The sequence below is a fragment of the Molossus molossus genome, unplaced genomic scaffold (genome assembly GCF_014108415.1).
Source record: "Molossus molossus isolate mMolMol1 unplaced genomic scaffold, mMolMol1.p scaffold_m16_p_2, whole genome shotgun sequence".
Lineage (NCBI taxonomy): Eukaryota > Metazoa > Chordata > Mammalia > Chiroptera > Molossidae > Molossus > Molossus molossus.
The window spans coordinates 42,221,418-42,232,939 of NW_023425355.1; the positions used below are offsets into that span (position 1 = coordinate 42,221,418).

Consider the following 11,522-nt stretch of genomic DNA (forward strand, 5'->3'; position numbering starts at 1 on the left):
TTGTTCTAGATCTGTGAAAAAACTCCTTTGGTAATTTAATAGTAATTGCAGTGAGTCTATAAATTGCTTTAAGTAGTATGAACATTTTAATGATGTTAATTCTTCCAATCCATGAATGTGGTATATTCTTTCACTTGTTTATATTTTTCATTTAAGTCTTTTATCCATTTTGTTTATTTAAAGACTTAAATGTAAGAGAGAACTTTTTTTTTAAATGTCCTGTTGTTTTCCAAGTACAGGTCTTTTACCTCCTTGGTTTAGTTTATTTCTAAGTATCTTGTTTTTTGTTGTTGTTGCAATGGTAAATGGATATTTTTTTTAGTTTCTCTTTCTTAGAATTCTTATTGAAATATAAAAATAGCATCAATCTCTGGATATTTATTTTGTATCCTGCTACATTGCCACATTCTTATATTAAATGTGGTAATATTTTTGGTGGAGTCTTTAGTGTTTTCTATGTACGATATCATGTCATCTGAAAATAATGACAGTTTTACTTCCTCCTCTCTAATTTGGATGCCTTTAATTTGTTTTTTCTTTTTGTCTGATCACTGTGGCTAAGACTTGTAGCACTATGTTGATTAAGAGTGGTTAAAGGGACCTGTCTTGTTCCTGTTCTTAGGGAAAATGTTTTTAGTTTTTTCCCATTGAGTATGATGTTGGCTGTAGGTTTGTCATATATGACCTTTATTATGTTGAGGTATGATCACTCTATTCCAGGGGTTCTCAACCTGTGGGTTGTGACCCCTTTGGGGGTCAAATGACCCTTTCACAGGGGTTACCTATGACTACCGGAAAACACATATTTTTGATGGCAATACATAACAGTAGCAAAATTATAGTTATGAAGTAGCAACAAAAATAATTTTATGGTTTGGGGTCACCCCAACATGAGGAACTGTATTAAATGGTCATGGCATTAGAAAGTTGAGAACCTCCCATTTGCTGAGAGTTTTTATCAAAAATGGGTGTTGGATTTTGTTGAATGTTCTTTCTGTGTCTATTGATATGATCATGTAATTTTTATCTTTCAATTTGTTTATGTGATGCATCACATGTATTGATTTCAGAATATTGTACCAGCCTTACATCCCTGGTATAAATCACTTGATCATGGTAAATCATCATTTTAATATACTGCTGAATTTGATTTGCTAAAATTTTGTTGAGGATTTTGGCATCTATATTCATCAGAGATACTGGCCTGTAATTTTCTTTCTTTGTAGTGTCTTTACCTGGTTTTGGAATTTGGATAATGCTGGCCTCATAAAAAGAGCTTGAAAGTCTTCCTTCTTCTTGAATGTTTTGGAATAATTTATGTAGTTTTTTTCCATCACTATTTATTTCCCCTGTATTCTCTTCCACCTCCATCCACCTTCCTCCCCTGTGCAATCACCACACTGTTGTCCATGATTTCTCTCTGTCTCTCTCTTTTCTTTTATGCTCAATCCATCTACCCGCCCCCAACATTCCCCACCAGATCTGTCTGCCTGTTCTCTATCTATAAGTCTGTCTCTGTTTTGCTTGGTTATTCAGTTTGTTAATTAAATTCCACATGTGAGTGAAATCATATGGTACTTGTCTTTCTCTGACTGGCTTATTTCACTTAGGATCAAGTTCTCCAAGTCCATCCATGCTGTAGCACAGGATATATTTTTCTTCCTTTTTACAGTGAAAATGGATTAAAGACTTAAAATGGTAAACTCAACACCATAAAAATCCTAGAAGAAATCATTCTTTTTTTATTGCTAAGTCTTATTTTATGTATATATGCAACACCTCTTCTTTATCTATTAATTTATTGATGGACACTTAGGTTGCTTCCATAGTTTGGCTATTGTAAATAGTGCTGCAATGAACATATGGATGCATATGTCTTTTTGATTTAGTGTTTTGGGTTTCTTCAAATAAATACCCAGGAGTGGAAATGCTGCATTCTTTGTAGTTTCTTGCTATAGCATTTGCTGTAAAATCTATTTTGTGTGGTATAAATATTGCTAACCCAGTTATGCCTCTAACTTTTTATTCAAGCTGAAGTTTTATTTAAAATGTAGAAGAAATCGATCTTGAAAAGGCTGATGAATAAAGCAAAAGGTACAGTGCTCTCTTCCTATGAGTCAGCAGTTTATGCAAGTACAGGGAAATATACAGTATGTAAGTGCTGGTAGAATTTCACAGTAGTTTAGCATTAGATTATCTGTGCCTAGATTATGGAGAGATTCTCAGTATGTGATCTTGGTTCTAAGTTTACACCTTTACTGAGGAACAAGGGCTCCTGCTCCCTGGCCATAGCCAAATCTTTTGGATCCAAAGTTATTTGTATAGCTTTTTAACAATAGATTTCACCTTCTTTCTCAGTCAAAGTTGTTGATTCAAGAATTCCCACACTTGGCTTAACATAAGCAGTTTTTGTGCCAGGCTGAGAGACAAAAGAATAAGTTTGAGAGCCTGGAACACTTTTCAGCTTCTCCATATTTCTGAGCAAATTTAGAAGTGTTTGGATTTGTTGTAGGCCTAAGAGGTTGAACACTGAGTTGCAGGTTTGATCCATAGCCCTGGTTGGGGTTGTGCTGGTGGCAACCAATTGATGTGTCTCTCACATTAATGTTTCTTTCTCTCCCTCCCTCCTTTCCACACTCTCTCTTAGGCTTGATGTCCAAACTTTCACCCCAGTCCATGTTAAACCTTATGGACCATACTTCTTTCCGTAGCAGGATTTTCAGTAAATCCCTTCATCATGGATTGCCACTGTTGTGCTATCTAAATTTTTCCTGCAAACCATGCTCAGAAAGCAAAAGCAGTAGAAACTTCTCCCATCACACTGCACCTTTTCCTCATGGTACATGGTCCTCCCACAGGCTTCACAGTGGTTTTCACCTCCCCAGACAAGCATGTCAAGTTGGAGACAGGACCACGCACCACAGGGAGAGCTAGGAAGTGGAGTTGGAGGGAGTGCAGCAGAATCTAGGAGCCCTATGTGTCTATATTTTAAACTTTTATATAAGTTTGACACTCAAAGATTGAAACTTTATCTTATTTTAATATATGGTAGAACATTCCTACTGATTTGTCTGATCCTAGTAGATTTTTTGAGGTACACTTTTATTTATTTATTATTTTTTTCTTTTTTTATAATATTTTTTATTTATTAATTTGTTTTTGTTACAGATGTACCTCATTTTTCCCCAATTGACACCCTCCTACACTTCCCCTCAGGTGCCTCCCAGCTTTGTTGTCTATGTTCATTGGTCATGCATACATGCATGTAAGTTCTGTGGTTTATCACTTCCCCAAAAAACACCCCCCTCCTCTGAGGCTTGTCAGCCTGTACCCCACCTCTATGTCTCTGGGTTAATTTTGTTCAGCAGTTTGTTTAGTTCATTATATTCCACAAATAAGTGAGATCATGTGATATTTGTCTTTCACAGCTTGGCTTGTTTCACTTAGCATAATACTCCCCAGGTCCTTCTATGCCATCTCAAAGGATGAGAGATCTTTCTTTCTTACAACTGCATAGTATTCCATTGTGTATATGTACCACAGTTTTTTTAATCCACTAATCTACTGATGGACACTTGGGTTGTTTCCAGATTTTAGCTATTGTAAATAATGTTGCTATGAACATAGGGGTACATATATTTTTTTCTAATTGGTATTTCAAGTATCTTAGGGTATATTCTTAGAAGTGGGATCACAGGGTCAAATGGCACTTCAATATTTAACTTTTTGAGGTAACACTGTAGTGTTTTCCAAAGTGGCTGCACCAGCCTACATTCCCACCAGCAGTGCACTAGAGTCCTCTTTCCTCCATACCCTCACCAACACTTGTATGCTGATTTGTTGATGGCGGCCATTCTGACAGGTGTAAGGTGATACCTCATAGGTGTTTTAATTTGCATCTTTCTGATGATTAGTGATGTTGAGCATTTCTTCATATGTCTCTTGGTAATTTGTATCTCCTTTTTGGAGAGGTGTTTATTTATGTCCTCTGCCCATTTTATAATTGGGCTCTTTGTCCTCTTTTGTTGAGTTGTATGAGCGCTCTATATATTTTGGAAAATTACCCTAATCTAATGCATCATTGGCGATTATGTTCTCCCATATAGTGAAATCCATTTCCGTTTTGATTTTTGTATCTTTTGCTGTGCAGAAGCTTTCGAGTTCGATGCAGTCCCATGTGTTCTTTTATCTCTTTGTTTCTGTTGCCTTAGGTGTTCTATCAGTGACAATTCTGCTGTGTACAATGTCTAAAATTTTGTTGCCTACATTTTCTTCTAGGATTTTTATGGATTCATGGGTCACATTTAAGTATTTTATCCATTTTGAGTTTATTCTTGTGTATGGTGTAAGTTGGTATTCAAGTTTCATTTTTTTGCATGTAGCTGTCCAATTTTTCCAACCCATTTATTAAAAAGACTGTCTTGACTCCACTGTATGCTCTTGCCCCCTTTGTCAAATATTAATTGAGCATATTGTCTTGGGTCAATTTCTGGATTCTCTATTCTGTTCCAGTGGTCTATATGTCATTTCTTGTGCCAGGACCAGGCTGTTTTGATTACAGTGGCTTTGTAGTATAACCTGAAATCTGGTAATGTGATCCCTCCAACTTTGTTCTTCTTTTTCAAGATTGCTGTGGCCATTCGAGGTCTTTTTTGGTTCCATATAAACTTTTAAAGTATTTGTTCTAGTTCTGTGAAGTATGTTGTTGGTATTTTGATGGGGATTGTATTAAATCTATAGATTGTTGTGGGTAGTATGGACATTTTAATGATGTTAATTCTTCCAATTTATGAACAAGGTATCTGTTTCTACTTTTTATATCTTCCTCTTTTTTAAAAAAAAAAAAATTATTATTGGTTTCCAGAAAGTTTTTAATTTCTTCCTTGATCTTCAAGGTAACCCATTCATTGTTCAATAACATGCTATTTAGCCTCCATGTTTTCAAATGTCTTTGTTTGTTCTTCTTGCAATTGATTTCTAGTTGCATGCCATTGTGATCTTAGAAGATGCTTGATATGATTTCAATATTCTTGAACTTCTAGAGACTTAGTTTGTGCCCTAACATGTGGTCTGTCTTTGAGAATGTCTCATGTGCACTTGAGAAGGATGTGAATTCTGCAGTTTTGGGGTGTAATTCTCTGTAGATATCTATTAAATCCTTTTGATCTAGTCCTTCATTTAGAGTCTGTGTTTCCTTGTTAATTTTTGGTCTAGAGGATCTATCCACTGAGGTCAGCGGTGTACTGAAGTTCTCTGCTATGATTGTATTGCTGTTGATTTCTCCTTTGAAGTCCTCCAAAAGATTTTTAATATATGTTGGTGCTCCTATATTGGGTGCATATATGTTTACCAAGGTTATATCTTCCTGTTGGATAGATCCTTTGAATATTATGTAGTGGGCTTCTTTGTCTCTAGTTATGGCCTTCATTTTGAAATCTACTTTATCAGATCTGAGTATTTCTACCCCAGCTTTTCTTTTTCTTTTGTTTGCTTGAAAGATTTTTATTCATCCCTTCACTTTCAACCTATGTGAGTCTTTTGTTGTGAGGTATGTCTCTTGTAAGCAACATATATGTCAGTCATACTTTCTTATCCAGTCAGGTAATCTGCGTCTTTTTTTTTTTTTCTTTTCTTTTTGTTTATGAACTGGCATTAGATGCTTTTTATTTTTATTTTTTTAATTCAATTAATTAATTCATTTTTGTTACAGATGCTTCTCGTTTTCCTCCCACTGATTTGCCCCTCTCCCTCCCTCCCTGCCCTGTTCCCAGCTTTGTTGTCCATGCCCATTGTTCATGCATACATGCATATAAGTTCTGTGGTTTATTTCTCCCCCTCCACCCATTCTTTTGGTAATTGTCAGTCTGTACCCCACTTCCACATCTCCGGGACTACCCCAATCCACAGACTATTATGTTCATTATATTCCACAAATAAGTGAGATCATATGATACTTGACTTTCTCTGTTTGGCTTGTTTCGCTTAGGATGACTCTTTCCAGGTCCCTCCATGTTGTCTCAAAGAATAAGAGTTCTTTCTTTCTTACAGCTGCATAGTATTCCATTGTGTATATGTGCCACTGCTTTTTTATCCATTCATCTACTTATGGACATTTGGGCTGTTTCCAAATCTTAACTATTGTAAATAGTGGTGCTACAATCATGGAGGTAGATATATTCTTTCTGATTGGTGTTTCAGGCTTCTTAGGGTATATTCCTTGAAGTAGGATCACTGGGTATTCTGTGTCTTTTTATCAGAGCATGCAAACCATTCACATTTAAGTTGATAATTGTTATGTACTTATTTATTGCCATTTTTGTTTAGTGTGGAGATTATATATATATATATATATATATTTTTTTTTTTTTTTTTTTCTTCTACAAATTACAGCAGTTCTTTTAGCATATCTTGCAGTGCTGGTTTGGTGTTTATATATTCCCTTAGCCCTTTTTTTTTTTTGTCTGGGAAGCTCTTTATTTGAACTTCTATTTTGAATGATAGCCTTGCTGTATAGAGTAGTCTTGGTTCCAGATCCTAGTTTTTCATAACCTTGATTACTTCATGCCATTCTCTCTGGCCTGTAGTGTTTCTGTTGAGAAGTTATCTGAGAGTCTTATGGGGATTCCTCTGTAGGTAACCTGTTGCTTATAGCTTGATGCCTTTAGAATTCTCTCTTTGTCTTTAATTTTGGGCATTTTAATTACTATGTGCCTTGGTGAGGGCTGTTTGGGTTCTTACTTGGGGCTCTCTGTGCTTCTTGAACTTGAATGCCTTCTTCCTTCACAAACTTAGGAAAGTTTTCTGTCACTGTTTCTTCAAATATATTCTCTAACCTTTGCCCATTTTCTTTCTCTTCGGGGACTCCTATGAAGTGAATGTTATTACATTTCCAGTTGTCCCACAGTTTTCTTCAGCTGTCTTCATGTTTTTTATTTTATTTTTTTCTTTTGGTTTTCTGAGTGGTTGATTTTTTTCTATCCTATCTTCTAATTCACTGATCCGGTCTTCAGCTTCCTCTACTCTCCTGGTTAGGCCTTCCAATGTGTTCTTTATTTCTGCTATGTCATTCTTCATTTCCACTTGATAGGTTTTTAGCGTTTCTATATCTTTACTCATGGTGCAGAAGTCCTTACTCATGCTATTGAGCTTCCACATGATCATGGCTCTGAACTCTGCCTCTGATAAGTTGCTTATCTGCATTTCATTTATCCCATCTTTGATAGAATTCTCATGTTCTTTCATTTGGGATTTTTTTGTTTGTTTGTTTGTTTCACCATTTTGGCTATCTCAGTTTTGGAGGCTGCCATATATTCTCTGTAGGTGTTGGTGTTCTGCTGTTTGTGGCTCCGTCTACTAGGTTTGGATGAGCCTGGGCGGGCCACGTTAAACACCACTGTCAAGTCTTACTTTCCTGGGTTGATTTACAAGCCCGAGAATGGTTCTCTTTTCCTCTAGCTTTTTCCTGGATGCTAGTAGTCTCAGTTACTCAGTGCCTTGGCATGTAACCCTGGTGTTCTGCATAAGAGGATTTCCAGATGGTGGGATAGATGCTGGTTATTAATGAGCCTCAATTTGCATTTTTTGCTGCATGGGGAAAGCATGGATCTCCAAGGTGGGGGGAGGGCTGCTGCTTTTCCCCACAATTTGGGAAACAGCACACTGGCCAACTTTCTTTTTGTCTGCAACTAAGGAAAAACTCTAAGTGTCCTCCAAATCCCAGGTGTCCCCACAGAGTTCGAGACTAGTTGTGCCCCCTGAGTTGTAGCCCCCTGGTGAGTGGTTGTGGCCATTTTAGAACTCTGTCCTGGCTATCTGTGCTGTGGAACGGGCTTTGTCTTTATTCCCCAAGGGTGATGCTCACAGCTAAGACTGCTGCTGTCCATGGGCTCCCAGCCCGCCACCCTCTTCCGCCTCTGTAGATCCTACCATTGTCCCTGGTTTTATACTCCTGTCCCATTGCTGTTCTGTTTTTTTTGTTTTGTTTTGTTTTGTTTTGTTTTTGTGAGCATTTGTCTTTATTTTAGTTGTAATTTCCTTTTGGCCCTGGGAGATCATCTGTGTAGCTTCTATTCTGTCTGCCTACATTTTCACATCCTCTATGTCTATCTTGTGCTCAGCTGGGTCTCACAGGCCTTTCTGGTGCTCCCACACCCTAACGGTCCCATGGGAAACTGGATTGCACAGTCCCTTTGGTGACCCGTCTCTATGCCTATGTTATGTGTTGCTGGGTTGCACAGACCTCTCTCGTGCTACAGCAACCCACAGGTCCCTAGGTAACCAGATGGCACAGTCCCTGCATGGTTGCACAGGTCCCATGGGTAACTAGATCACACAGTCCCTGCTGGGTCACACAGGCCTCTCTGTTGCCCCTGCACCCTGCAGTTTTTGAGTGCGGGCAGCAGGATTGTACCGTTCTCTCTGGGGCCCTGTCTTCCCACTGCTTTTGTGGGCTACTGGACCGCACAGGTCTTAGTGGAGCCCCAGGTCCTGCCGCTGGCAGCTGGGGAGTGCTGTTGCTCTTGGGGCTCAATGCCTGCTCATCTTTTGCTGTAGTTTTTGGGGATGGGTCTCAGCTGCTGGTCTGTGCTTCTGTTGCCTGGGGATGGATGTCTGCTCCCCAGCCTCTGTGGCTGGGGGTATATCAGGACCTTGACCGGGTTTCTACTGTGGGGGATGGTGCTGGGCTCCGGGCTGTCCTCAGCTTCTGCTACCAGCACCTTGGAAGCTCCACTACTGTGTTCTGCTCTGTGTTGACCAGATTGTCCACTGGTCCAATAGTGCCAGGTGTGCTGCTGGGGTCAGGTTGCTGGGCCCTAACCACTCCCAATGCCTCCTCCCAGGGAAGACCTGGGATCTTCCTAAATGGTGGTACCTCCTCAAGGCATAGGGAGAAGTGCACTGAAGGGCTGCTTACTGTGGTAGCCGGCTGCTCTGGTCCATAGCACAGGAACTTTCTGCTCTGTGGTTCTTCACTGCTCGTGTTTGGTCATCCACCTTCACGTCCACTCACACTCTCTCACACACATGCTCACTCTCTCACACACTCACCCTCCCTCTGGTCCTGTCCCAGGCCATCTTCCAGATTTTCTTGGAATGTTCAGTAAAACTCCCCATGAAGACATCTGGGCCTGGGCTTTTGTTTGTTGGTAGTTTCTTGATTACATCTTCAATTTTCTTTGTTGTTATTGGTCTGCTCAAGTTTTCTATCTCTTCCAGGGTCAGTTTTGGGAGGCTGTGTGTTTCTAGAAATTTGTCCATTTCTCCTAGATTGTCCAATTTGTTGGCGTATAAGTGTTCATAGTATGTTTTGATGATCCTTTGTATTTCTGTGGTGTCTGTTGTTACTTCTCCTCTTTTACTTTTGATTTTGTTTATTTGGTTTCTCTCTTTTTGTTTCTTGGAGAATCTGGCTAAAGGTCCATTGATATTGTTTATCTTTTCAAAGAACCAGCTTTTTGTTGCACTGAGCTTTTGAATTGCTTTTAGTCTCTATGTTGTTTATTTCTGCTTTGACCTTTACTATTTTCTTCCTCTTACTAGGTGGGTTTTTGTGTTTGTTTGTTTACTTTTTAGTTCTTTAAGTTGTAGGGTTAGAAAGTCAATTAGAAATGTTTCTTGTTTCTTGAGGTAGGCCTGTAATGCTATGAATTTCCCTCTCAGGACTACTATTGCTGTGTCCCATAGATTTTGTTGTTGTGTGTTAGTTTACATTGGTTTCCAGAAAGATTATAATTTCTTCCTTGATCTTGTTAGTAACCCATTCGTTGTTTAATAACATGCTATTTAGCTTCCAAGTGTTTGAACGTTTTCATGTGTTTTTATTGTAATTGAATTCTAGTTTCATGCGACTGTGATCTGAGAAGATGTTTAATATGATTTCAATTTTGTTGAATTTGTAGAGACTTGCTTTGTGTCCTAACATTTGGTCTATCTTTGAGAATGACCCATGTGCACTTGAGAAGAATGTATATTCTGCAGCTTTGGAGTGAAATGTTCTGTAAATATCAATTAAGTCCAACTGATCTAGTTTGTCTTGTAAGGACTCTATGTCTTTGTTAATTTTTTATCTATAAGAGTATCCAGTGGTGTCAGTGGTGTGTTAAGATCACCCATTATGATTTTGTTGCTATTGATCTCTCCATTACAGTCTACCAGAAATGTTTTAATATATTTTGGTGCTTCCGTATTTGGTGTGTAAATGTTTACGAGGGTTATATCCTCTTGTTGGATTGCTCCTTTTAATATTATTTAGTGACCTTCTCTGTTTCTTATTATGGCCCTTGTTTTGAAGTCAGATATGAGTATTGCTACACCAGCTTTTTTTTCATCTTCATTTGCTTGGAACATTTTTTCCATTTATTCACTTTCATCTTTTGTGAGTCTTTTGTTGTAAGCTGGGTCTCTTGTTGACAGCATCTATATGGGTCGTGTTTTCTTATCCTCTTATCCAATCAGCTACCCTATTTCTTTTGATTGGAGCATTTAAGCCATTTACATTTAAGGTAATTATTGATCAGTAGTCATTAGTTGCCATTTTAATTTTGTGTCTGTGCTTCTCTCTCTCTCTCTCTCTCTCCCCCTCTCTCTCTTTCTTTCTCTCTCTCTCTTTCTTCTTCTTACAACAGTCCCTTCAGCATTCCTTGTAGTGTTGGTTTAGTGGTGGTAAATTTCTTTAGCTTTTTTTTTTTTTAATCTGAGAAGCTCTTTATTTCTTCTTCAATTTTGTATGATAGCCTTGCTGGATACAGTAGTCTTGGATTCAGACCCTTGCCTGCATTACTTTGTACACTTCATGCCACTTCCTTCTGGCCTGCGTCATTCCTATTGAGAAATCAGATGACAGTTTAATGGGAGCTCCCTTGTAGGTAACTTTCTGTCTTTTGCTTGCTTCCTTTAAGATTCTTTCTTTGTCTTTAATGTTTGCCATTTTTATTATGATGTGTCTAGCTGTGGGTCTTCTGGGGTTCATGTTGCTTGGGACTCTCTGTGTTTCCTGGACTTGTGTGACTTTCTCCTTCACCAGTTTAGAAAAATTTTCTGTCACCATTTCTTCAAACAGTTTCTTTATTCCTTTCTCTGATTCTTCTCCTTCCAGTATCCCTATAATATTAATGTTGTTATGTTTTGTATTGTCCCACAGCTCCTTTAAACTTTCCTCCTGCTTTTTATTTTATTTTTTTCCATTTGCTGCTCTATTTGAGTGTTTTTCTCTACCTTGTCTTCTAAGTTGCTGATTGTGTCTTCAGCTTCTTCTAATCTTCTATTAAAACCTTCTAAGTTATTTTTTATAACAGCTATGTCTTTTTTTTATTTTCTCTTGATTTTTATGCATAGCTTCTATCCCTTTATGTGTAGCTTCTACCTCTTTTTTTAAGCTGAAGTAGTTTCCGGTGAGCTCTTCATAATTCTTATTAAGTTGCTTCTAGTTCTCACCAAAGGTTTTGAGCACCCTTAAAGTCATTGCTTTGAATTCTTTATCTGACAAGTTGCTGTCTTCCATTTCCTGTAGTTCTTTTTCTGAT

The 11,522-nt window shown here is 38.1% G+C and overlaps 1 pseudogene; it reads right to left on the minus strand.

Moving 5' to 3' along the window:
* Nucleotides 1-2,255: 2,255 nt before the first annotated feature.
* Nucleotides 2,256-2,893, minus strand: LOC118635276 (annotated as a pseudogene).
* Nucleotides 2,894-11,522: the final 8,629 nt, after the last annotated feature.